Below are 27,176 nucleotides of genomic sequence, written 5' to 3' on the forward strand. Positions count from 1 at the left end.
TTCACTCTCCTCCACTCTCCTCGGCTCTCCTTCGTAGCCGCAGCAGTTATATTAGTGGCCAATGGCTCACTGGTTACAGCTGACGGCCAACTAGCCACAGCTGATGGCCATGCAATCACAGTTGGCCATTTACTACCTGAGCCAGCACCTGTCTATGTGAGGCTGAGAGCCTGCAAACTACTTTCTGGGGCTCTGCCCCCACACCCCCATTCCCTGTCTAACTAATCCTATGATGCCATTTTCTATTTTACATTATAAAATTTGACTTTCTAAAAGGGTCTGTCTCTTTTTAATTCAATGCCAATAAAATAATTTTAGTTCTTAGCCTTGAAATGCTGGTGACAAAATTCTTAGCCAGGTAAGAAGGAAAAAATGTCCTTTCCTGCCCCCAAAGCTGGAAATGTTTTTATTTTTTTTAACATAAATCTGTCTTTGTAAATAATCCTCCTAACAAGGATAATTTGTCAAACCCCTAGGCTTCAAAGACTTTGGACAAGACCTTTTAAAATGACCCTTAACCTGTAAAACATCTGTAATTTGACCATTCATCTTTCTTAATAATTGAGTGCTCTGGTGACAGTTAACATCTCCATCTACAGGAAGGTAAAATTATTTGTGAATATTGTCTGTCAAACCAGAAAAGAATCATTGGCATTTCCCTTTTCTCACACATACACAATCAAATGGCTCTACTGGATTTTTATTAAACAAAGTATGAGAGACTATTGGACGACTGAACCAAGCAGAGTAGAGACGTAAGGAGGGGGATTTCATGCTGAGCTTAAAAATAAGCCCACAATTTTTTTTTTTTTTTAATTTTAACGTCAGGTAAGATGACTCTCTATTTGGGCCTCAGTGGGAGCCTGCCTGCCTCTGGGATCTTTCCCTAGCTAGCTCAAAATTTTGTTGTTAAAGAATTATTTGTATTGAATATGCAGAGCTACTAGAAAGTAAGAAAATATGGGATTTTATTTTGTTGTTGACTTTTGCCTAGAGGTTTTTGCCAGAAGTCGCTGGTGGTATGTGTCCAGGTGGAGTCTTATCTGTGCATGTGTAGCAGGTGAATCAGAGCAGGCGGTCCCAAACTGGAGTGCGTTGGAATCTCCTGGAAGGTTGTTAAAATGCAGATTCTGGGGCCCCACATCCACAGTTTCTGAGTCAGTGGATCTGGGTTCAGACCTGAAATTTTGCATTTTTAATGCATTTCCAGGTGATACTGAAGCAGCGGCCCAGAGACGTTTTGAGAACCACTGACGTAGGAGAGGAAAGTTGCAATTCCAGCATATGTCCTATCACTCGTTTTTCTGAGTTGAGCAAGACGTAACTTTCATCTGACTCGAAATGATTGTGAGAAATGAGACTGAGAGTATTCCCATCCTGCTGGTGGGCACAATGCATAACAGAGGTTCCAACTGATTGTTTTTCCTCAGTAACAGAGACCCACAACACACCATTCAAGATTTTAACAAAGGAGAAGAAGGAGAAAGAGAAGAAGAGTGGTGGAGAGAAAGAAACATAGGAAAGCTGTGTGATTCTTTTTTTTTCTCTCGCTCTCTCTCTTCTAGATATGTGTATTTTCTCCTTGCTTTTCTTTGGAAGGAAAGTGCTATTGTACAATCTCCAGCTTTCCCAAGAAGTTAATGATTTCTTTTATTTGAATGTGAGATTTTGTTTCCCTGTGTGAAAGCCAATATGAACTGTGTGTTTAGGACTTTTGTATCTATATGTATGGGTGAGACTGACTTATAATTTTCCTTTCTTGTAGTGTCTTTGTCACGTTTTTAGTATAAAGGTTATATTAGCCTCATAAAATGAAAATAGGATACATTCTCTTTTTATTTTCTGCAAGAACTTCTGTAGGATTAGAATTATTTTTCCTTAAGTGTTTGGTACAACTTGCTGGTATAGCAATCAGGGCTTGAGCTTCCTTTGTGGGAAGACACTCAACAATTCAATTCTTTCTGCAGATGATTATTAAAATGAAGGATTCAATGTGACTTAAAAATGAGGTAATTGTTATATGACTACTCTAACCAGCAACTGTTTTCAGAAAGAGCAAAGCCCCTTCCTTTCCATCACCTGCCATTTCCCGAAGGAAGGTCATTCTTTGGCTCAGGGCTCCTTTCCTTATAGATGAGTCTAAGAGGTGGGTGGTGGTGGGGGTGGGGGGCTCAGAGGAGAAGGCCTCTGGGTTACTTTGGGAGCAAGGGCTCCAGGAGTTCAGTTCATGGAGAGGGATCACTGTTTTTCAAACTTAAAAAAAATATATATATATATATATAGGCTAATACACACAAAAATATATATTTAACTAAAACAAATGACTTTCCGGGTCGTGGATGAGATTTGGAAGTGGACTCAGGAGCACGACCAGCGCTGGGGATTCCCACGACCCCACTTTTTCACACCTGTGATAGCTGCAGTTTCAGGTTATTCTGTTCAGGGGCAGATAACGTCCCTCTTTGCCACCTGCTAGTGGAGAAGATTCCAGGGTTAGTCAAGATTCGCATCTGTCATCAGCTGGCGTGGACTTAGATGCTACGCTCCTGTTTCATGCGGTGGTATCTGGAAAACCCGACAGGGCTGCTGCAAATCCCCCTCTTGCTCCGGGCCCAGAGGTGAGCAGGTTGAGTGGGAACTGAGCTGAGACGCCATCAGAGTTGGATCAAGAGCAGAGAAACTACCCTTGAGAGGAAAATGCTGGCGCGGTTACACTCCTCCTCTCCCGCAACCTTCTTCCAACTCTGCCGGCCGCCCCTCTCTCCACTCTGCACCCCCTCTCCCTCCCCTGGTCCACCTTCCCCCTCCCCCCCATTTTACTTACAGGGGAATAACTCGCCGGGACGTTTACAAGAAGCCAGGAGAAGTGGGAGTGGGGTCGCGGGGATGGTCAATCCAGGTATTTCTATGTCTGGGAGCCCAGCGCCGCCAGGTGGGAGAGGGGGCTGGGGGTGAGACAGGAGCGGACGAGGCGGAGTGCAGGGTCGCAGCTCTGGGCGCGGGGATCGCGCGCACTGGAGGAAAGAACCTCCTGCGGGGCCTAAGGGCTGGGCATCTCGGGCCACCGCAGGGCGCCCTAAGGGACTTGGGGGAACTGGCTCCTCCCTGGGGGCGGGAAGAATTACCCAAGAGCTTTAGAGCAGTGTTGGGCGGTGTTCCCCCGCCCCACCGCGCCCAGCCCTGATTGGCGTCCAGTCGGGCCAATCATAGCCTCCGGACCTGAGGTGGGTGGATCCCGCAGGGGCAGATTCCCCAGGGCGCCGGATCCCCAGGGTGCCTGCTCCCCAGGGTGCCTGAGGTGGGTGGATCCCGCGGGGGCAGATTCCCCAGGGCGCCGGATCCCCAGGGTGCCTGCTCCCTAAGGCACCAGACCCGCGGGGGTGACGCATGGCGAGTCCTGCTTTTCTGACGGCTGTCGCTGAAATGCGTGGGCCTGGAGACCTGGACAGAAGTGGACACTGAGGCTCGAAACCCCAGACTCAATGGGAGATGCCTATTGTGCAGAGTCCGGGGTGCCTGCCTGGAGGAAGAGGGCGTCCGGAGGCTCTGCAGATACATGAGGAACGCGCAGGAAATGCCATTGCAGGGTGAAATCTGGGATGGTAATTGTGTCCCGCAGCGATCACCCAGCTGGGGTGGTGAGGAAGGGATTCTTCTCTTGTTCCCTGGGGTGTGATGAGGTAGGAGAGCAGTGAGAGTGTGTCTCGTCCCTGACTAGGGAGGGGGGGAGGGCATCTCTTTAGATCTTTAGACCCTTTACCTGTGGGAGGTGGACTCTGAGTGCTCTGTTCTGGAAGGATCATTAAAGGAGTCCAGGTCCTTGGGGAGGGTCCCAGGAAAATACTTCGGGTGGTGCGTTTATTCCTTCAGTTCTCACAGCGTTTGTTTGGATATATAATTCTTAGTTCCTTTTAACCTGAGGTAGCCTCAGTTTGTGCAACAGCCGTTTTCTGTCTCAGACACCACCCTCTGGGCCTCTACACCTGAGTCCCTCAGCCTGTAATGGGCTACAGAGGGATACGGAGGGAAGGGCATCCCCTCTCAGGCCAGGGAAATAAATCAGAAGCCATCCAGGGAGCCTTAAGCAGGACCAGGTTCCAGCCTAGAGAAAACCCTAAGTCATCTCCTCCTCTCCCCTTCCCAAAGCCATCTTCCTTACTCTTCCTCAGTGCTCTGGTTATTAGGAGTGGAGTTTGGATAATATAAATGAAAACCTTAAGTAGAAAGGGAGTGAGGATACCAGGCGTCTTCAGCTTGATTTGTAGTTTCCCCGCTCTAAGTAGGTAAGGTACACAATATCCCACCCCTCCACTCCCCTGCCAGAGACCGTGCCTCACTGGTGTGCTATGGAGGATGAAGGGAGTATGACCACCAGGCAGGCAGGTCTCAGCCTGGAGGCAGTAGGTGTGGCCAAGAAGCCAAAACCCAGGGGGCCCCCCATTCAAGTGAGTTCCTCCTGCTGCTTGGGTCAGAGGAGGTGAGGCAAGGGCCTGGGAAAAACTCACCCTGGTCATCAGTCTGAGAAGCAGTCAAGGTGGAGAACTGCAACGTCAGCAGTTCAGGTTTTCCAGGAGCTCTAGTGCCCGACGTCAGGCTCCTGCCAGGGCTGCTCAGTCCCTGTGGGCTGAGCTCCATGTGCCTGGTGTGCATTCGGATCTCCCCTGCTTGTTCATAGGGGCTGGGGAAGCTGAGCCAGGAGCCTGGAGAGTGACCACAAGGGCACCCAGCACCTGAGAAGCAGTTCCCTTCTCTCCAAGAACATTGTTGCATTTCCCACAATTTTCCCCAGTGATTCAATGGGAGGAAACCAGGTTCCTCGACTTGATTAAAAACAAACAGAAAAACTCTAGGTGAGCATGTATGTGTGTGTAAATCGTGTTACACAACTCTGTGATTGGTTCAAAAGGGATATCTACCCCAGGTGTATATGAGGAGCAAATTTGGAGTCAAAGAAACTTGGTGTCGTCCCCAGATGTAGGGTTCATTGGAGGAGAGCCAGTGCTCCAGTACAGACTTCCAGGAGTGCAATTGTCTAATGCCAGCTACTTATGTCTCTTTTCCGCCATTGTTTCCAGATTTTACCCTGGGTAGAGCATTAAAATGTTTATACTACTTCAAGTATAAGACTAATGGTTTTCTGTAGGACCTCACAACCCCCACTGCCACCCAGGCCTCACATGGGTCATTTTGTTTTCACAGGTCAGTTTCTCTTCCCAGGTAACAGAAGAGGGTAATATCCTCATCTTCAAGTAAATGAGGGAGAAGAATTCAAATTATAAGGGAAAGGAAACATTCGTTCTTTGATGTGGGGAAGAATTGCTGAAAATTAAAGAACAACCTACAGAGCTGAAGGGAGCTTTGGGGTTTGGTGATTTGGGGTGTGGGGTAGGCCCCCCAGAATGCCAAGGGCTTCAAAACTAGTGTGTCTCTCCCTTAGTGTTTCCTTCCTCAATCTGAGACGGCTTTCTGGCATAGAATTGAAAAAACAAAATGTCCACTCTTTCATGTCTCTGCTGACACCTGGATTCTCGTCTCCAGTTGTGTGTCCATGTTCCTATTAGGTTAAAACGAGAAGAGGGAAGACTATTTCAGTGGTCTCTTCAGTGGTGTCTTCACATCTCTCCTAAAGTAAAAGATCATATGCCTCCTCCCACAGGCTTAAGTTGACCTAAAATTCTCAGCATGGATTCAAATAGTTGCAAGCAATGTAATTTCCAACATTATTATACATATATACATATATATATATATATATATATATATATATGTTTAAATAAAACTTTTAATCATTCTGTCACATGTCCCATGGAATCTAAATACCATAGTGTTTTGACACCCATAATTAAAATTTAAAATCCACAAAAACCCTACTTCTTAACAGCTAGAAAGTTTACGCTGCTCCCTTTTTTTCCTTTGGATATTTCACTTTTTTTTTTTTTTTCAGTTCTCAAGCCTGACTATATCCTAATATATTTTTGTTCAGGGAAATCTTTATTATGCTCCTTTGCAACAAACTGTGTTCTTAAAATGAATTTATTTCCAGTTCTAAGTGTTTAAAAAAGTCAGATGAATTAAGATACTATTACAATTATTAGAAATACACAGTTGATCAAAAACAATATAAATAACACAGATTTTGGTAAATAAAAACAATAAAAAGTATAAATTTTTAAAAAGTAAAATTTAACTGAAAATGTATCTCTTACTGAGATGAATAGGGGCTTTATTTTCCCAACTTTGTGTTGATGAAAATTACTTATTATTATGAGGCTGGTTCTGTGTGATTTCTATTCTTTAAAAAAAATTTAACAAGAAAGAATTAAAGAACATTGTGCACATAAATAAGTATGGGAACAGAATAAGGATGGGAATGGAAATAATTTTGTTATATAGCAACTTCACCCAATTTTTAAAAGTTCTTAGTTTTATGCCAAAAATCACATAATGAGCTATTATTAAATGCTATTTTTAATAATCTCATAACTGAAGTGTAGAGTTCTTCAGTTTTGTTGAAGCAAAGAATTCGAAACTACCTGATATGCAAAACTATTTTTACACATCCATTAAGTTCTTTTACTTTCTCAGTTCTTAGAAGAAGTAAACCCAAAAAGCTTTACAAATTCTTATGAAATAACTAATAATTATACCTGTTAGTCTTTCAGTTAGAGGCATCTTGTTTGTGAAACTCAAATTAAATGAAACTGGGGTTAGAAACAAACCCACAAATATGGAAATTTAAAATCAATAGGTTCTCAATAAAGATGTTTTCCTCATTTTTATGTCATCTGGAAGTATCTTTAAAAAGTATGACAGAAATTTAAAAAATAAATTTAAAAAATAAAATAAAAAAATAAAAAGTATGACAGAGATGGACACTTTAATGTGTGTGTATATAATTTCATTTCACTGTCGAAAATGATTAATTTTATAATCATGATGCATTTGACAGATGTAGAACAATGTGTCAACATTCAAGAGGGAGAAATTTATCCAAAATAAATGATCCTGGATCTCTAAAATTGAGGGCATTCTATCCAAGACTGCTTCGGGGAACAATTTGTTTTGTATCAGACATAAGTGGATTTCTGCTTTGAAGAGCACAGTTTAATCTACTTAATGGAAATCAACAGCAAAATGAAGAGAAGGTAGTCGATCATCAATAAGTGTAAGTTTATAGAAATTCTATTCCTGATTGCTCTGTGTATTATTTACAGCAGAACCTACGAATTATTTCCTTCAGATTAATCTGAATCTAATGGATCTATAATATAAATAAACGAGCAGAGAAGTAATAGTATGTTGTAGACCTATCTGTACCCAAGAAGAAAAATGTATTTACACGATTCAGTAATATTTTGTAAAAGTCAATGAAAATACTTCTCCTATGAGTCTGAATAAGTCCAAGAAAATGTACACTGAAGTACCCTTATTACGTGTTTATTACTCCAGAATGTGATGTTGCTATGTCAGAAATAAACGTCGAGATTTTTGCCATCACTGTCTTGAAATCATGCAGAATAAGCAAGTGAAATACAGATGAGCCACGAGTGAGAGGGTCTCTGTTGGTACAGAGTACTTTGCAGTAAGTCAGTATTTCTTTACATGACTTTTATAAGTTTAGAACATTCTAATCCTTAAACAGATAAGGACTGGAACTTCGCCCTGAGGTTGTCACTTGAATGAAATTTAAAAAATGTCAGTATTTCTTGCCAGTGCTAAGGAACCATTCATTTTTTACAATTATGTATCAGGAAAGGAAGCATCAAGGTCATCAGAAGAAAAATTTTCAGCATTCCAGCTTCTCTGCCAAGGAATTATCTGAATCCCAAATATTGTAACATAAGCCCAAACTCTCCTGTTTCTGATGCCACACGTCACCCACACTACAAGGTTATTCAACCTGGAGCATTATTGACGTTTGAAGTTGATAATCCTTCATTGTAGGGGGCTGTCCTCCGCATTGTAAGACGTTTAGCCGCATTTCCTACTTCTATCCACTAGATGTCAGTAGCACCAACCCCTCAGTTGTGACAACCCCAAACGTCTCCAGATAATTGCCGGACGCTCCCTAGGAGCCAAAATAGTTGAGGATCGTTGTGCTCAACAGAAATATACACGCAAGACAAGGACACAAAGCTGTGACCAAGGGAGGCTTCACGGACACATCTTGGATTGTCCTTTTCTTTGGCACTCAGATCTTATTCCTAGGTCAAAGTACCATAATTGTATTTGGGGTAGGTAAGTAGTATGCTTTTCTTTTGTAAAGTGCGAGAAAAATGATTGTGAAGGGAAGGTGGGAATGGAGAACTGTGAGAGCAGTCATAAGCACAGCACTTTAGAAAACTCTTAAAACAACAAGCATTTGATTAAGCACATCACTTTAAAATGTATGCGTATGGAAGTGGAGGTCTAGATTCCTTTAAAACTTTCTGTACCTGTGTATTCCTTGGAAAGTTTTCTGATACCCCAAAAATACAGGAACCCCAGTGTGAAGACTGCTCCTCTTGGGGACTGGCACAAACATGATGGATAAAGCAGAGAAAATAAGTTATATGTGCAAAGCAGGAACCTCTGCTTTTTCTCTAAGGTGAAACAAAGTATCAATTCCCTAAAGTTAGACCATTTCCATATCCTGAGAGGTTTAGAGAGATTCAACACATATTATCTAACACACATATCAGAGTGATTCCTCCCTTGATATTCAGTAGAATGTGAAAGCAACCTCAGCATTTAGAAACTGTGTTTTGTGAATTGTTATGACATATGACAGTCCAATGCATATTATTAGTGTATCTTTGAATTCCCATAGAAAATGTCAGTTGTGTTATTAACCAGATTTAAATATTTTACAGTATCCTCAGCAGAAGGTGACACAAGGACTGTTAGAAATGTCAGCTCCTCTCCTTACTGTGTTTATATTATAATTGTCCACACAGTCACGAGAGTCATTAAAAATGCTAGCAGACATCTGAGAAGAGAAACATGCTCAGGCGTGCAACAATCTGGGCAGAAGGTACCAGTCTTAGGTCGCAAAGTCAATTAGAGACCTTAGAAATTACATTAGGCTAATATTAAAGAAAAATATAATCATCACCGATATTAAGAATTTGTCGAGAAATATGATACCTTAACTTTTAGCAGATACTGTAAGTGGAGTAACGAGGATCGCACATATTTGCAATATTGAATGTTGAAATTGTATTTCAATTTATTGGAATACCACCCATGACTACATTTACGCACTCTTAGACATTAAGGAATAATAAAATAGTCTGCTGTGTAAGATAAGTGGATGAAATTCAAGATACTCCATTTAATCTGGCATTTCAGTTTTAAAAGATGGGGGCTGCCAAAACTTGTGACAAGATAGGTAAATGTATTAGCAAACTGGTATATTCATACAATGGAATAGTCAGCAGTTTTTAAAAATGAGCTATCAAGCCATGGAAAGACATGAAGGAATCTTAAATGCTATTACTAAGTAAAAGAAGCCATCTGAAAAGGCTACATGCTGTATGATTACAACTACATAACATTCTAAAAAAGGCAAAACTATGGAGATAGTGATTGCCAGGCATTCACAGGGAAAGAGGGAGGCAGGGATGAACAGATGCAGCTCAGGGCATTTTTAGGGTCTGTATGATATTCTGGATGATACTGCAATGTGAATACATGTCATTACACATTTGTTAAAACCCATAGAATATACAACACAGTGTGAACCCTGATGTAAAGGATGACCTTCAGTTAATAATCATGTATCAGTATTGGCTCATCAATATAAACAAATGTACCACATTGATGCAAGATGCTACTAGAGGAAACTGAGGGAAGGGGAGAGAAGGAAGAGTGGAGGGAGGGAAACTTGTGCTCCACTCAAGTTTTCTGTAAACCTAAAACTGCTCAAAAAATTATTTTTAATGGTGGCATGATTTTATAAAGACAAACGCAATGATTTTATTTTTTCATACACGGTGAAATCAGAGCAGGGACATTTTAAACTCAAAACAAAAACAATTTAATTTATGGAACTGTTTACCTACATCAGGAACATTAAATAAATGCAGATTAAAATTAAGTTCTCTTGAATTTATTCTACTGAGTAAGCCTCTCAGCACTGGTTTAAATTCTTAGTGCAGAAGGATTTTCAGTCTTTTTATGACCACTAATTAATGGTCTACAGTCAAGTTGCATATCTTTGATTTTTATTTTATAACTTAGCAGAGACACTGAGACCATAAAACCAGAATTATATTTTCCCCTTGATCGTACAAAAATGTTTTAGAGACAGAAGGTATTTTTATTAGAAAACAAGGCACTGTGTAAGCATTAGTAACATTTTTATGTGGGTTTGTACTTTTTCATCTTACACTTGTCAGAGTACAAGATTTACTTTTAAACCAAGGTTTTATAATAACTATATACTTTTTAAACCTAAAAAGCAATGTTTTCAAGTAGAAAAATCATTAAAAGATTCCATCCTCTGAAGACTAACTTCCTTAACTTACTTAACCTAATTGTGTAAGTTACAGATTGGAATTTTCCTCTGCATTTTCTTAAACACAGGACGCAGGGAAACCCAGGTTCACCGAACCTGTACTTCGATGTTATCCCAACCTGGAATTTTTCTTATGTCATGAACATTTAAAGCATTACGAATCTTGGTTTAATTTTTTTTCCCTAGTTATGTTTGAGACTCCTGTATGGATTCCTACAAATTAATAATAATCTCTTGAAATCAATAAAAACAGGGGCTCCATTGAACATGAGACATTGGTTTTTACTTTCTAATGTCCTCCAGATGAAGGCCTCATCCTAATTTAGTGGCACCTCCCGTAGGAGGTGCCTTTCCTTTGCTATCCATAGTGTGGTCATTCCATAGTGCAGGCCTTTACATTTCTTATTCTGGAGACCAGAAATATATTCTTAAGTCCCTAAATAAAAGAAACCTTGTAATTCAATGAATAGCATCCCAACAACACTGTTTTAGGGAACCTATAGAGAGTTTCACAGGCCTGTTTCTTATGGGATTTCTCGACATAGGTAAACATCATCAAACTGAAAGGGAATCCTGTATCAAGCGCTCCACAGAGAGCCAACCATTACAGAATACGTACTACAATAGAAAAAAAAAATACAAGGTAATCCATAAAAATTAAGTGATTGATTCTTACTGGTATGAGTCAGGTTAAGAACAACTTCCTTGAGAAAGAGACTTCTGAATGGAATTTTGAGAGATATAACTTGGAATTTTCCAAGTAGGCAGAAGGGAGAGACATTCCAGGCAGAAAAAAGCATATGAATGTAAAGGCAGGGAGCCATGAATCAGCATGTTTTTTTATAAAGAGCCATGATCAGATCAGCTTACTGGAGAAGAAAGTGAAACGGGGAGAAGTGGGAAGTGAGCAGTGATAAGATCAAGCCATGCCTCATATGCTATGTTAGAGATTTGACATTTATTGTAAAGCAAGTAAAATTACTAAAGTTTTGACTGACGGCATCAGAAATAGTAATGAAGATGAGAGAATATACTTAAAGCTGCCTGGGAGGTGGGGTTTACACTAAGTATAGAGTAATAAAATGAAGGGGTCAAGAGAGGTAGGAGTCTGGCTAGGGTGAGTCTCAAGTTTCTGGTTCAGGGCATAAGTGGCAGGAAGTCATTAAAATCTGTTGGCCTAGTTTGCACTTTGAAAGGATCTTTATCCACACACGATTCTGTGACATCGTACATATACATTGGCCATTAGAAAAAAATCAATACACTGATTTATGCAAGTATTTGAAACGTTAACATCATAAAATTTCAAAAACTCACATTCATCAACATTGCCTCTGATCCCATCAAGAAAGTTTTTAAGTATCACATAGTAACAGATATAAGCTCCCCAAAATTCTAATTTTCACTTGAAAGCTTAAATTGTATCATTAGCAACAGATTCAATCAGTTGTTCTCTTTGAAGTGACAGTCTCACTACATTCATTTTCAAGAAAACGCCTGCCAAATACCTGAGTCTGAATAACCAGTTTTCTATCAGTTGTTTGTTTTTCCAAATGACAAAATGTGTTCCAGGAAAAAAGTAGCTATTGTTGTTCCACTTGCAACTCAAAGTGTTTTTGCTAGCGACCCCCACAGAAGTGCTTTCTGGGTACTTCTCATTTCATCACAGAATATTTCTTTAAATGTACTCAAGAGTTGAGATTTAGGAAAAACAGTGATTTTTAGTGCTTCATCAAGGACATTCTCTAGTGAAACTGACTCTCTAAAACCCGTGAGAATGAGGTGGGAAAGAATGTAATGACCACTGACCGAGTTTGATGGCACCGCCTTGATCCGCGCTAAGGCACCAGTCGTGTTACCCGCCATTGTTGTTGCACCATCAGTACCAATGTCAACACAGGAGTTGAGGAGAAACCGTGAGATCGAGAAAAGGTTATACAACACTGTGAATGTTTCGGCAGCCCGGTGTGTTGCCAAGCACCCTCACAGAAGAAGATCTTCGGCGATTAGTTGGTACTAATGCCAGATGAGTGCAAGCAAACAGCACGTCCAGGCGCATGTAGAGATGGGGCCACTTATAAGGGAAAGGACACGTCTTCAGATGAGACATTAACGCAGGCTTTGTGTTTGCACTTACACCTTTAATCTGACAAGTTACTGTATTGTTGGAAAGTGGCTCTCCTATCCTGACTTCTCACCCAGCAGGCGTTCAGCAGTAACTGTGTAAGACTTTATTATTAGTTTCTCTGCTACTGTGTGAGCTTCTCCAAACAATGCGATATGGTAACTTCTCCTGCAGGAGGCTTTTAAAGAATTTGTCACGTCTACATATAAAATATTTAATTCTTTTTTCTCTGAACCCTGAATGATTGGATCCAAAATGATGCTGCAACTTAATTGGAACCATATTACCTTTTAAAAATGTTCTCTTGCAGAAGACACAATAAGATAAATTATTAACATCTTTAAAGTTGAAGGAAAAATAGCTTTTTACATTTTTTTCAAATTTCAAGTTTTGCCCAATTTCTTTGGTATGTGTTTCTTCTTTCCATGAGTTAGAGAACTTGCTGATACGTCAGTTTCATCTTTTTCAGTCAGGCACAGGCAACATAGACGTGGGTTGACCAAATGTGTCTCTGATTTCCCCTTTTTAAGCCAACAAGCCATTCTTAAATACAAGAAAATGTATTGTAAATTCATTTTCTTTTATCTTAGAAAAAATTAGATTTTAAAAGAGTTATTTCATATAAAATTTCAAAAATTAAAAATGTTTTTAAAATATTCTAATATTGTTTGCAAAACAAGATAAACTTAATTCTTGTGTTTTTGTACAGAAGCAGGAAAACTTTGAGATTCAAAAATAATGATTTCTCAGAAAATAATGAGATTACAGAGACTATATCAGATATAACGAAGAGAGCTGGTTGGAGTACAGTAGAAGTACTGAGAACAAACCAAGTGAATTTCTGAAAAATGTATATACAAGTATTTATGCCCTAAATTCGCTACCTTAGAAAATTCTAGACAATTCAATACACAGTACACAATCCACTAATTGCTAGAGCAATGATGTCATCACATGTCATTGTAGCCTTTGGAGAACTCTCCTGTCCACTCATGGAAATGAATCTTAGTATTATACATAGTTTTGACCTTGTGGGACCTCTGAAAGGGTCCCAGGGATCTCTCTTCCCCCGGGGTCCTCTGACCACACTTTGAGAACTGCTGGACAAGTCCGTTAACGGTGCTAAGAAAATTGTCTATCTCCAATGGGGCAGGGGGATCAGATCCCTCTCTCACAGCATCACAAACATAATTTCAAATGACTTAAAAGTCTAAATGTGAAAAAGCAAAGCTGTTGGAAGAAAATGTAGAAAAATAACTGTATTATCTGAGTAGACAGCCTGACAATACCAAGTGCTGATGGAGAGATGTGGAGAAATGGGACATATTCTTGCATATACTCTTGGTGGAAAGATTAATCAGTTTCCCTGCTTATTTCAACTACTTATTTCACATATGCAATGTTGAATAAATTTGAAAGTGCAAATAACCTACAACCCAACAATTCTATTTATATGCCCCAGAGCCCTAAAGAATCCCTTATCTATGTGCATAAGGACGTGTGCATAAAGGATGTTTGTTGCAGCTTGTTTATATTTATAGTCAAGGGATGTCCATCAGTGGATAAACAAGTAAATAAAATTATGTTGTATTAATACAATATAATATTGTACAACCATAAACTAAATGTACATATTTCACAAAGACAATTCTCAAAACGTAATGAATGATAGACACTAACTTCAAGCAAGTAATTGCATTGAGGAGGGAAAAGAGACATGCAAACAGACAACTGTATTTGAATAGTGGGTACATGGCTATTTGTCCCAGTATTTTCTGTGTTAGAAATGTTTAATATTAATGTAACCACATAAAATGTACTCCAGATCTTTTGTACTGCCAATTAAGAGATATCTGTTTTTCTGATCAAACTTATCTCAGAATCCATTTACAGATAATAGTATAAATTTTAATTGATTCTGTTGAGTTCTAACAGAATCAGGTATTATCAATTATGGCTAGTTCTTTGAGCAAATAACAACTGACTTTGTTCCTATGCTTAGTATTTTTAAAAATCCATTAGTTTGCCAATCTCTCTATGATTTTTAAATTTATTTTACTGTTAAATATTTTAAATGTACAGAAAGACTAATGAACACCCATTATCCAAGTACCCAGATTTACTAAATCTTAATATATTGCCTTATTTATTTCAAATCTTTTAAAAATAAATCAGACTGGAGGATCCAATATGGCGGAGTAGATACGCTGTGCTTGCCTCCTCCCGTGACCACATTAAAATTACAACTAAATTATAGAACAGTCAACCTGGAGAACCATCTGAAGTCTGGTTGAACGGAAGGTTTATAACTAAGGATATAAAGAAGAAGCCACGATGAGACTGACTTGCACATTTGGATTTGAATGCTACAAACTAAACCCATCAAAAACAAAGAATACATAGATGACCCTGAACACTTCCATGTCCTTTTCTCCTCCCCCAGACGTAACTGCCCAGCATAAAGTCAGTTTTATCATTACAATGCATGTTTTTATCACCTTTACTGAACACTTGTGAATCCAAACACATGATAGAGTATCATTTTACAGAGTGTTAAGTTTTATAAAATGTTATGTGTATCTCCTAAAATTTTTGTTCCTTCAACATTATATTTTTTAGTTATATACATGTTGATAGATGTAGCGCTAGTTCATTCATTTAAAGGGCTGTAATGTGTACTGTTGTATGACTTTACCACAATTTATTAATCCTTTTCAATGCTGATGAACCTTAGGCTGTTTTCTGGATTGTTTAATTTTTTGCCCATCGTTGGACTTTCTTTTGTTTGATTTCACTAGCTTTTGCTGCAGTGAACAATTATGTACATGTTGATTTGGGCATATTTGTGGGAGTTTCATTAGGTTCATTTTTTGTTAGAAATTTTTCTCACACTTCAAAAATAATTTAGAAACTAGTATTATCAACAATGAAGAAACACTAATCTCAATTTCAGCAATTCTTTTAGTGCTTTCCATTTTTTTCTATTAACTTCAAGTAAAAATTAATCTTTCATCCCATTTAATTCTATCTATTTTTATATATATCCCTAATTATATATCCCTAAAGGTTGGATAATAGTCATCCTTTTAAACAATAATTTCATAATACTTGTTTCTCAGTGGAGAAATACAAAATAATTATTCCCTCTTATCTTTATACTTGCCCTATATTGCTTGAATTTTTGATAACAAGTAGGTATCAGTTTTTATAAAAATACTAGATTGTTTTAAAAATTAAATCCAATAATTTGAATGAGGATAAATCACATTGTGACTAACTAGGCAGAGCTCCTAAGTGGCGGAAAGAAAGGGGAAATTGGAAATTCAAAAGAAGAGAGAAAAGGTAGGAATTTTCTGGGCTATGGAAACAACAGCTATTTAAAAATCCTCTTCCCATGCTTCTCCAAAAATTCTAGGAAAATAGATAAGAAAAGAATCCTAGGAACTCCTGGTAACTGCTCTGGAAAGGCAGAGCTTGAATAGTTTCTAGATAGCAAAGAGAGGCTTGTTACTTAAAAAAAACACACCCTGTAATAACTTGTTCTGAAAAAGAATAATCACACATAATTTGTTACATATTAAAATAACTACCCTTAACTAGTGGTGTGGCCTTGCACAAGCTTTTTCTAGTTTCTCTAAGCTCCAGCTTTTCCTTATCTATGATAGAAGGATATAAGACCACGTCTGAGGTGTCTTCCAGATATACGAGGTCAGACAATTAAGTTCACAAACTCGTCCTAGAAAAAGTGCTACATACCTCACTGCTGAATATCACTACAGTCACCTTCGAAGTACTCCTCTTGGGAAGCTATGCACTGACGCCAGCACCTAGTCCACCCTTCAAAGCAATTTTCGAACTTTTTCTGGAATGGCCATCAGAGCTGTCGTCGTATTACCCTTGATGTCCTGAATGTCATCAAAATGTCTTCCTTTCAATATTTCCTTTATCTTCGGGTAAAGAAAGAAGTCATTGGGGGCCAGATAAGGTGAGTAGGGAGGTGTTCCAATACAGCTTTTTGTTTACTGGCTAAAAACTCCCTCACAGGCAATGCCGTGTGAGCTGGTGCATTGTCATGATGCAAGAGCCATGAATTGTTGGCGAAAAGTTCAGGTCATCTAACTTTTTCATGCAGTCTTTTCAGCACTTCCAAATAGTAAACTTGGTTAACTGTTTGTCCAGTTGGTACAAATTCATAATGAGTAATCCCTCTGGTATCAAAAAAGGTTAGCAGCATTGTTGTAACAAGTTCACAAACTTAATGGTCAGACTTGTAAATCAGCTGTCTCCATTGGTTTGCTTAAAGGATAATTTTGGCCATTTATGAAAAGCTTGTTTCACCAAAATAATAATTCACTGAATGTTCATTGGTTTTAACTTTATGAAATGGTTTGTCACAGGCAGCGTTCCTTTAAACACTGGGGTTTTCAACCATTTAAAAGACATTGTCTAATATGCATTATGAGTCTGATGCTATTCATGGTGCCGAGATACAAGTGGGAACGACACTGGTGCAGTCTCTTTCCAAAGCTTCTGGTTCAATTAATATTATTTAAAATATGGTTCAAGGCTTTTAGGAACACAGCCAATCCATAAAGTAATAAAGAGAAATGTTTCCAATATCAAAACACTGACAGAAATAAATTAATGTATAAAAAACTGAATTATAAACTTTTTTTTCAAGTAGACAAAGAAAACAAATATACACTGTATAATTCTTGAGTAAAATCACTGGTAAATTGTGGCCTATAGATGTCAGCAAAGACCCACCCGAGGGCAGGAAAACATTTGCCAGGGGAAGTATGTTTAAATTTCTATCTTGTCATTCTTTCCCCCTCTGTATATTCAGTTTTGTCTTGTGTTCTCTCCCTCAAAATAGCTTATAACATGTATCCAAAGCAAATGTTTCCTATTATTTGATTAATTTACTGAGTATATTTGTTTGCTGAATTTTATTCAGTTTATTTACCAGTTCTGGTAGTGTGGGCTCGCCCTGATTTTTCTCTTCTCTAAAATACTTTTTGTCTGTAGCATAAAACTTAGTGCTGGATGATCTGCAGGCACGACTCTTTTCTGAAGTCCTGGTTTCCACATGGGGTGTGCGCTGCAGGGACTGCACTAAAGATCCTTCGGAGAGAAAACAGTAGAATTTCCATTTATATTTATTTGGCAACTTTTAAACTTTCTATTTGGTGCATTATAGTGTGTGCAATCAAATCATATTACTAGTACCTGTGCATAATTTATGATACTTTATAAATAACAAACATATGCATACAAGGGCTCAAATATTTACTGAGAGAGCCTAGTCTGTTCGAGCTGCTATAACAAAATGCCAGAGACTGGGTGGCTTATAAACCACAGAAATTTATTTCTCACAGTTGTGGAGGCTGAGAAGTCCAAGATCAAGGTGCCAGCCTGGTCTCATTCTGGTGCAGACTCTTCCTGGTTCTTAGCTGACACCTTCTCACTGTGTCCTCACATGGTGGAAGGGGAGAGGGAGCTCGGCAGCATCTCTTTTATAAGGCCACTAACCCCATTTATGAGGGCTCCAGCCTCATCACCTAAGCACCGCCCAAAGAACTCACCTCCTAATCCCATCTCATTAGGCATTAAGGTTTCAACATATGAATTTCAGGGGGAGAGACACAAATATTTACACCACATCAAGGGCTTTATACTTTTTTGTAAAAATTTGAACACCACAGTTCAAATGTGTGTTTAGTCTTGTCTACATAACTGGAATAATGCTCTTCCAGAGAATGATGGGGTCTTACCTCCTTACTCTGTCCAAAGGACCTTGTATGTATAAATGTTAATAAGTACGATGTATTCATTACATATGATTAATACATACGATGTATGTATTGAACTCCACTGACATACAGTTCAGTTCTTCAGACCATCAACCTAGTGGCCACCCCTTTGAACACACTTTGGAAACTTTTTCATGAAAGCTAAGAATGTCTTCGAAATTTTTAATTAAAAATTAAAATGAAAAGGAAAAACAAAGATGCTTTCCTTTGCACCAGCAGAAAAAAGACTTAGTGGAAAATAAACTTGAATAGTAAATGTAAAAGGCACAAACTTCTAGTTATAAAATAAGTAAGTCCTGGGGTGCAATGTACAGCGTGGTGACTACAGTTAATAATACTGTATTGTATATTTGAAAGTTGTTAAGAGTGTAGATCTTAAAAATTCTCATCACAAGAAAGAAATTGTAACTATGTGTGGTGACAGATATTAATTAGACTTATTGTGGTGATCATTTTGCAATTTATACAAATATCAAATCACTATGTTATACACCTGAAACCAATATAATGTTGCATGTCAATTATACCTCAATAAAAACATAGTAAATGGAGAAGTAATGCTGAGAGATAGTAGAACAACTGGGAAGTATTAGATAAAGTCATCACTGGCATCCTCAAACTGAAGAAATGTCCAATTGCCTCAATTAATTCAGATTTGGTACCATTTTACATTGACAAGAATAACTCATAATTAATCCAGCGTGCTTACCCATGCTCCTTAAACCTGGGTGTGCATAAGAAGTACCAGGAAATAGGCTTAAACACAAATTCTCAGCTTCCAGCCCCAGGGATTCTAATTCAGCAGGACTAGGGCAGCCCAGAAATCAGCATTTTCAAGTACTCCAGAATATTCTAACGCTGTTATCTGTGCCACAACTTTGAGGTAAATATCCTGACAAGCAGGTTTTATCTTGCCACCAGCCATGAGAATTTGATCAAAGAGACAGATCTAAGAGCGCATCTACCAGATCATTACGGTAGCCAACCCTTATGTTCTTCCTTTGGAAGCGATCACATTCCCACCTAAAATGGTCCCTCAGGACTGGGTATAGACTGTCATCCTAATACCCAGGCCCGTCGCTGCTCCTTCATGATATTTCATGATGTTGCTTGATAAACATTGTTCAGTGCCAAGCCTCCTTGCCTCCTGACCTACACCAGGTGGCCTGGCTGCTCTTCCTTTCCCCGGTAGGTGGACCATCTTCTGGCTCTCCTGTCATCCCCAACAGACGTGCACAGGAGGAATCCTGGGGCAAGGTGAGACGCCCCAGTGTGAAAACAGTGGAAACTTGCCTCTCCTGATAAAATATGCCCTAAATCCCTCCCCAAAATGCCCTTCCCCTATATTTTCTCTTTCAGAGGATTAATCACTGTTCACTCAACTGTCCAAACCAAAAAATTGGGTCCAATCAGTTTTCAAGTCCTATCAGCTCTCTTGCTTTGGGTCATTTGATTGATTTTGTCTCCTTTGCTTCTAAATAGTGGCTTACATGAGTACTGAGTACAGTAGTGGGTTCAAAATTAGAGAAATCGATTTTGAAGGTATCTTTTTGTAGGTACAATAAAAGCCATGATAAATTAGAGGAGAGAAGATAGAGGAAAAGTAGTATTAAGTTAAAAAAAAAATGTCCCTGAAAGTACTTTGGAAAATTCAAAGCATTTCACAAATATAATGTTTTATTATTAACTATGATTTTATTTTTGTTCCAAATCTGTCCAGAGAAACTGGATACAAGTGACAGAATTTTAAGGCTTTGGTCAAAGTATACTATATGGTCTTTTAGTTACTATTTGTTTATTTACAGTGAAAGTCCAGCAACAAAGAAGAAGTTATTTCATAGAGAAAAAAAGAACTGCAATAACCACTTGTTACAACTCAACTGGGGTCTCGGGTTCAGATTAACATCCACACTCAAAAGACAGTCATGAATAATGACCCGGAACCTGGAACCCAGTTTGCTGAGCTTTGTAGAAGGACATAGGACACGAAACATAGCTTGTCGGCCCGACAGCATTAAACACATCTTCACAGGAGGCTTTACAATAGTCTCAATGTTGCTTCTCAACCCTCTTATCTCATGGGAATATGCTTGGTTGTAACAGACCAGACCGCAAGGGTAGATGGGAGCCTTCCTAAGATAGGAAAACCTCACACAGGACAGAAACCACTTCTTGTAGCAGCCTGTGAGTGTGAATTCGAAGCCAAGCTCATATTCAGATTCAGAGACACGATACACAGAATCCAAGGTCAGTGTTTCCCAACAGGTTTTTATACATTCCTTGTTGCATAAGCCCACAAACTCGAATGCCTACCCAGTCTTACCCATGCAGACGTAGTTCACCAAACAGGTCATTTCTACAATTTCAAATGTTGCTTTGTAGTGCAGCTGACATTCCACATTTATCTAAACGGTACATTCCAAAGAAACTGTAAGGATAAGGTAAACTCGAGTTCATCTTTCCACGGGAAAACTTTGGTGTAAAATTGCTGTTAACCCTTGGGCCCACCAACGAACCTGATTTGTTCCTACCCAAGAGCTCGTTCCAGTTAGGGCATCACCTGCTGATAGCTCTTCAGTGATAGTAACTACTGAGCATTGCAGAGAGGAAAAATCGGGATGGGGGCCTATAAAGAGAAAAACTATCTTTTTTTTTTTAACCTTCAAATATAGAGCACAACCAATTCAACAAGCATGTGCTATATGCCTAGTGCCAAACATTGCCACACAGGAAGATTCAGCTGCCGTCCTGGTCAAGATCAGCTGAGGAGGGGATGGGAGAAGAGACCAGTGAGAAGACAGGAAGAAACAGGAGCAGCTGGGGACAGCTGCAGCAAACTGCTCTGAGGGTACTGAATACCACAGCTAATCTGAAAGAATTCATAAGTCCTAAATTAGAGAAAAGAAAGACGCAGCCTAATACATCTTAAAGACCCCAAGGTTAATACCAGCAAGCAGTGTTATGTAGCCCCACCACACATCCTCCCTGAAAACTAGCCAATATCTTCCTGGAAAGAACTGCTGAACGCATTTCTCCTGGATTCTGTGAAGTAAAACACCCCTCATGGTGTCCCTAGTGTGGGCTCAATGGAGGACGCAGTAAGTGCTCAACACAAATGTGTTTCTCTCCTACCTACTGTCACACACGCACCCCTACGTCATGAATCTCCAAGTCTCCTTTCTCTCCTGTCCCTGGAGCATAGATGCATCAGAATTCCCACTCACAACGCCATTCGGCACCAGGAAAGAGACCTTTGGAACCGGCATGAGAGCACATTAGTTTGGGGCCACAATGGAAGACTCGAGGGATCAGGAAACTTCCAACGACAAGCTGTAGGGTGTCTCCTGTCACTCTGTCCTTTGAGAACCAAATATAAAGCTTCCAGTTCCTGCTGAGATGGCAAATAGTTAGGTGTGGTCTCCTGGCTTCCTCGCCCAAAATTAATGTCAGTTAGGCTACAGAAGCCAAGGTAAGCGAGGATCTGGGGAGCCAGCAGCAATGAAAACAACAAATACAAAGTGTGTAGAACTTGCCAGGAGAGACAAAAATGCTGTCTTGAGCTGATGTGTGTGTAGGGAGTGGGAAGGTCTGCATCCTGGGATGGAAGCAGCAGTGGGAGGACAGCTGCAGGAAAACCTTTTCAATTCTACCCTTAGTCCCTCACTACTGCCTGGGGACGATCATTGCCTCCTCTTCACACAGAAACAGAAATCAAACAGCACCAGAGCCTTGCGAGGTCAACGAACAGATGAAGCTAGATGCGAGCTTTGGGGTATTCACCTCCCCGTTACTTGCCACCACTGCCTCAACTCTCAGAGCCGGTGGATTGCAACATAGAGAGCCCGCCTACTCCCAGCTGTGCTCTTCCCACGAGTCGGCTGACAGAGAAGTTGCACATCGGGAGTGTTTCTGAGTGCTCGACCAGGACTGGACCTGGCAGGGCACAGACCTCAGAGCCTGACCTTCATCTCTTTCCCATTTCACCTTCCCCCACAAACTAGCTGTTGCCCCCATAGAGCCATGAGCTCACAGACCCACAGCTAAGGAGTAAAACCACTGCAAAACATAGATGACAAATTGAATACCATATGCTACCTAATGCAGGATTGTGAACAAAGATGAACCAAGAACTTAAAATAAGATGATAAATACACTTAATCAGATAATAGAAGATATACACATCATAAAGCAAAATCAGTGATTCATAAAAATAAAGAGGCAATATTGATATTAAAACTATGACAGTATAAATGACAACTACTATAGAGGAAACAAGTGGCAGGATGGACAGAGCCAAAGAATAATTAGCGAGGCGGAAGACAGGATGAAAGAAGTCTCCCTGAAGAGAGCGGGAAAGAAAAAAGGTATCAAAAATATAAAAGAGAGCTCAGCAAAATGGAGGATGGAAATAGAAGTGTTCACATCTGCATAATGAGATGTCTCCCAGTGAGAGAGAAAAAGAGAAGAATATATATTTGAGGAAATAATGAGTAATGAATTTACCAGTATTACAGAAAGATGATAGACCTCAGAGTAAAGGGCTGCACGAGTACCAAACAGGAGCAATAAGAAAAGCTCCACACGAGGCTGGTCTTTTAGTAATGAAACAAAGAAATATGCAAAAAGCTCACAGAAAGAACAGATCACCTACAACAGAGAAGCCATCATATTGATATTAGACTTTCTAACAGCATCAATGGATGCAAGAAGAAAATAAAATAATAGTTTGCAGTAGTGAAGCAAAATAAGTTTGAACCTTATATATGCCTAAGTTGCTATTCAAGTAAGATGACATAATAAACACATTCTTATACATACAAGCCTTAGGACCCAGAGCAATATTATAACCACTCTTGGAGGAAGCACTCAAATACACATACACAGAGAGTCAAATCAAGGAAGTTACAACAAGGAATATAGGAATAAGGGTAATTTGTCAACAAATCCAGGACCATATTAAAGAAAAGATGTGTGTGTGTGTGTGTGTGTGTGTGTGTGTGTGTGTGTAAATTCAGATTTAAAAATCTAGATAATATTCACTTGGTTGGGGGACTGGCATTTGAGTGAAAGAAGAAAAAATCAAAAGGACAGGTGATAGGTGCATTAAATTAACTGGATTACGATAACCATTTCACAATATGTACATATATTAAATCAGCACATTGTACACTTTTTAAAAAGCCACATTGTACAACTTAAATACATACAATTTTTATTTGTCATCCATACCTCAAAGGTTGGAAGAAAATTTTTAATAAATACATTTTTAAAAGAAAATCAAAAGGACATATGAGTATGCTAAAGAATTTGGGCACAAGATATAAATATTAAGATATTTAAGAAATTAATAAAGGAAAGCAAACATAAGTGTATTTCTTAAATCAAAGGCAACCATCATCAGAACATAATCAGTATAGATAACTTTTAATCCAGCAGAAGAAATAATCAGTCTATCAAATGGAAAGCAAGAAAAAGGAAGAAACAATGAACAATAAATATAAAATGTAAAATGAGTTTCAAAATTAAGTCAATGCATCAACAGTTACAAACGAAAAGAGAAAGGCTCTCTTTTAATGAAGGAAATAAAAAAGACCAAACCGTGTGTTATTGATAATAAATACATTTAAAACAGAAAGACACATAACAATTGAAATTAAAAGGAGGAAAAAAATTTACCAGGTGGCAAATATGACCAAAAAGAAAGTTGGGCCACAATCTCAATAATACACAAAATAGAACAGAATTTAAGCAAAATAGAATTTAAAATTTAAATAAAAGTGAATAAAGGACAAAAGAAAAGACTTTTATATAATTAAAAAGAAACAGTAGAGCAAGAAGATACAGTAATCATAAATATATATAACATCAACAATACAACCTCACAATTTATAAAGCAATAGCTAAAAGGACGACCAGTAAAAGTTGGTGGGCTTTTTTAATTGCAGTTGGTGATTTTAACCAACCTCTCAAAAATTAGTAGGAACTCAGAAAAATAAGCAGAGATCTTGAACAGAACAATAAATTATTTAAGCTCAGTTTATTAATCAATCCTCAATAAATAAGAAAATGAAGAACTCCTCCAAATTAAACATGACTAAAGAAACAAGACAACTTCTGAAAGTGTGTGATTCCGGATTGCAGGGCAGGAGGTTAGGGACAGTAGGGGGACCACAAGGATCTTTATTGTGAAAATTAGTGAAATTTGAACATAGACTGTAGATCAGATAATCGTATTATAACAAAGTTAAATTTCCTGATGTTATCATTCTCCTGTACTTATATAAAAGAATGTCCTTGTTCTTAAGAAATGTCTAGCAGTAGAGGGGCATAATGTCTGCAACTTGCTCTAAAATTATTAGGAAAAACCATTAGAAAGACAGAAACAGAGAGGAAAAGAAAGCAAAATGTTAAAAATTATTGAATCTAGACAAAGTGTCATAGGAATTCTTTGTACTATTGTTACAACTTTTCTGTAAATTTAAAATTATTGCAAACTAAGAAGTTTAAAACTTTCATAAATAACATTTGAGTTAAAAATTATAAAGAATAATTAGAACTGAATACAAATTAAAACACTACATATTAAAAGTTGTTGGATATGATTAAAGAAGAACTTAGAGGAAAATTTTTTGCCTTTAAATACACTTATCCAAAATAAATAAATAAATAAAATGAGCTAAGCATTCAACTCAAAAGTTAGGTTAAAAGGAACAGAAAAAACCTCTCAAAAGAAGGAAGGAAATAATAAAGATAAGGATAGAGATCAGTGAAATAGAGAACTAAAAGCAATAAAAGATTTAATGACAACAAAAGCTGGCCTTTGAAAAGATACATATAAATGTTGTTCTGGAAAAGAGAATAAAGAACAAAATCTGCCCAGCTCATTGTATAGAGGAATTTTTATTACAAAAATAAATAAGGAAATACAAGCAAAATGAGTTTGATGTCCATGCTTTATAAAAGTAAATACAACACCCTAAGTAAAATATTAATTAAATGAAACCAACAGTAAATATGTAACTATAAGATGATGAAACAGGGTTTATCCCAGGAATGCAGATGTTTCACATCAAAAAATCTCTCAGTATGATTCACTCATTATTAAGAGATTAAGAGGGAAAATACATATAATTAAATAAATCAATGATGGAAAACTTTTTTTAAATTTCAACATCCATTTATGTTTGTTAGTTTCACTCTTAGAAAACTAAGACAAAAAGGAAAACTACTTAATTTAATAATGGTTGTACATAAAAACCTGTAGCAAGGATTTCTGCTTTTAGAAAGATGGAATAGACACACTTTTCCTATTCTTCCAACTAAGTGCAGTTAAAAATCCTGGACAGGGCCGGTCCGGTAGCTCAGGTGGTTGGAGCACTGTACTCCTAACACCGAGGTGGCCGGTTCGATTCCCACGTGGGCCAGTGAAGCTAAGATTGTGAACAACAGCTCTCCCTGGAGCTGGGCTGCCAAGAGCAGCCAGCAGCCAGCGTGAGCAGCTGTGTGAGCAGCAGACCTGACGACCAGCAACCGATTGCCTCAGCCAGGGAAACACAAGGCTCATAACACCAGCATGGGCCAGGGAGCTGTGTCCTACACAAGTAGACTGAGAAACAACAGCTTGAACCAGAGGAGGGGAGGTGGAAGAAGGGGAAAAAACAAAAACAAAACAGAACAAAAAAAAACCACCTGGACATAATATATAAAACAAACATAAGCAGACTCTGAAAGGCAGAGATAAGAAAGCAGATCATCTGGTGTGCCAGGACTTGAGGAATGACACCATGGTGAGCTCCCGGGGGTTTCTTTTGACTCCTGTATCTTAGACTTGCAGGTGAAGGAACTGGAAACTTGACAAGGCCAACTGGCAAAAACAAACAAACAAACAAACAAACAGCGCCAATAAAAGTCTGATAACAATAGCCAAAATACCAGGAGAGAGGCAGCCTATCAAGACAGAAAACTTTCGGAAAATAACTGCTGTATTCCAGGCAGACAGCACAGAAATAACGGTGGCCCTGCTCCCGCTCACACCAGGAAGAGCGAATGGGGAGCCGAGGCTTCCACCTTCTTGAGAATGTAAGAGGCACCCGAACATCACTCTGCAGTGATGTCCGAGGAGACCAACTAGGACGCCAAGAATTTCAAATTTTCAGCCCAGTAATGAGGCCCCCGCCCAAGATACCAGTGGAGATGAGGAGTTGGGGAGATCTCCCACACCTGCCCAGCAATAATGATAATGGCTAAAAGAAGTCCTCTAAACAGGATGAAAATGATCAAATAGGAACCTTGGAACATCAAGAAAGAAGAAAGAACAAGGTAAACAAAAAATATGGGTGAATACATTTATTTTCTCCTGTTGAGTTTCCTAAACTATGTTTAGTGGTCAAAGCAAAAATTATAGCTGTCTGATGTGGTTCTAAATGTATGTAGAGGAAATACAGAGCTGCTCTCCCTCCCTTCCTCCTTTTCCACCCCCCTCCTGTGTGAGGACACAACCAGAAGTCAAGCCAGAAGGAGAGCTCTTACCAGAAACTAGTTCTGCTGGCACTCTCATCCTCTGATCTCAAACTTCCAGAACTGTAAGAAAATAAATTTCTCTTGTTTAAGAAATGTCTCTTGTTTAAGCCATCCTGTCTATGATATTTTGTTATGGTAGGCCGAGTAGACTAATATACATACAAATAGTTACATTATATGTAAATGGTCTAAATACATCAATTAGAAGATGCAGATTGGC

The 27,176-nt window shown here is 38.8% G+C and overlaps 1 long non-coding RNA gene across 2 annotated transcripts; it reads right to left on the reverse strand.

The window, feature by feature from the left end:
* Window positions 1-951: 951 nt before the first annotated feature.
* Window positions 952-2,841, reverse strand: LOC141571618 (uncharacterized). 2 transcript variants are annotated; one of them, XR_012496525.1, is made up of 2 exons: window positions 2,825-2,841; window positions 952-2,565 (listed from the first exon to the last, which is right to left on the reverse strand). It is a non-coding gene; the product is annotated as an uncharacterized LOC141571618 (long non-coding RNA). The 2 variants fall into 2 exon arrangements; XR_012496524.1 differs by having other exon boundaries at window positions 952-2,685.
* Window positions 2,842-27,176: the final 24,335 nt, after the last annotated feature.

Source organism: Rhinolophus sinicus, linkage group LG05, assembly GCF_036562045.2.
Source record: "Rhinolophus sinicus isolate RSC01 linkage group LG05, ASM3656204v1, whole genome shotgun sequence".
NCBI classification, from domain to species: domain Eukaryota; kingdom Metazoa; phylum Chordata; class Mammalia; order Chiroptera; family Rhinolophidae; genus Rhinolophus; species Rhinolophus sinicus.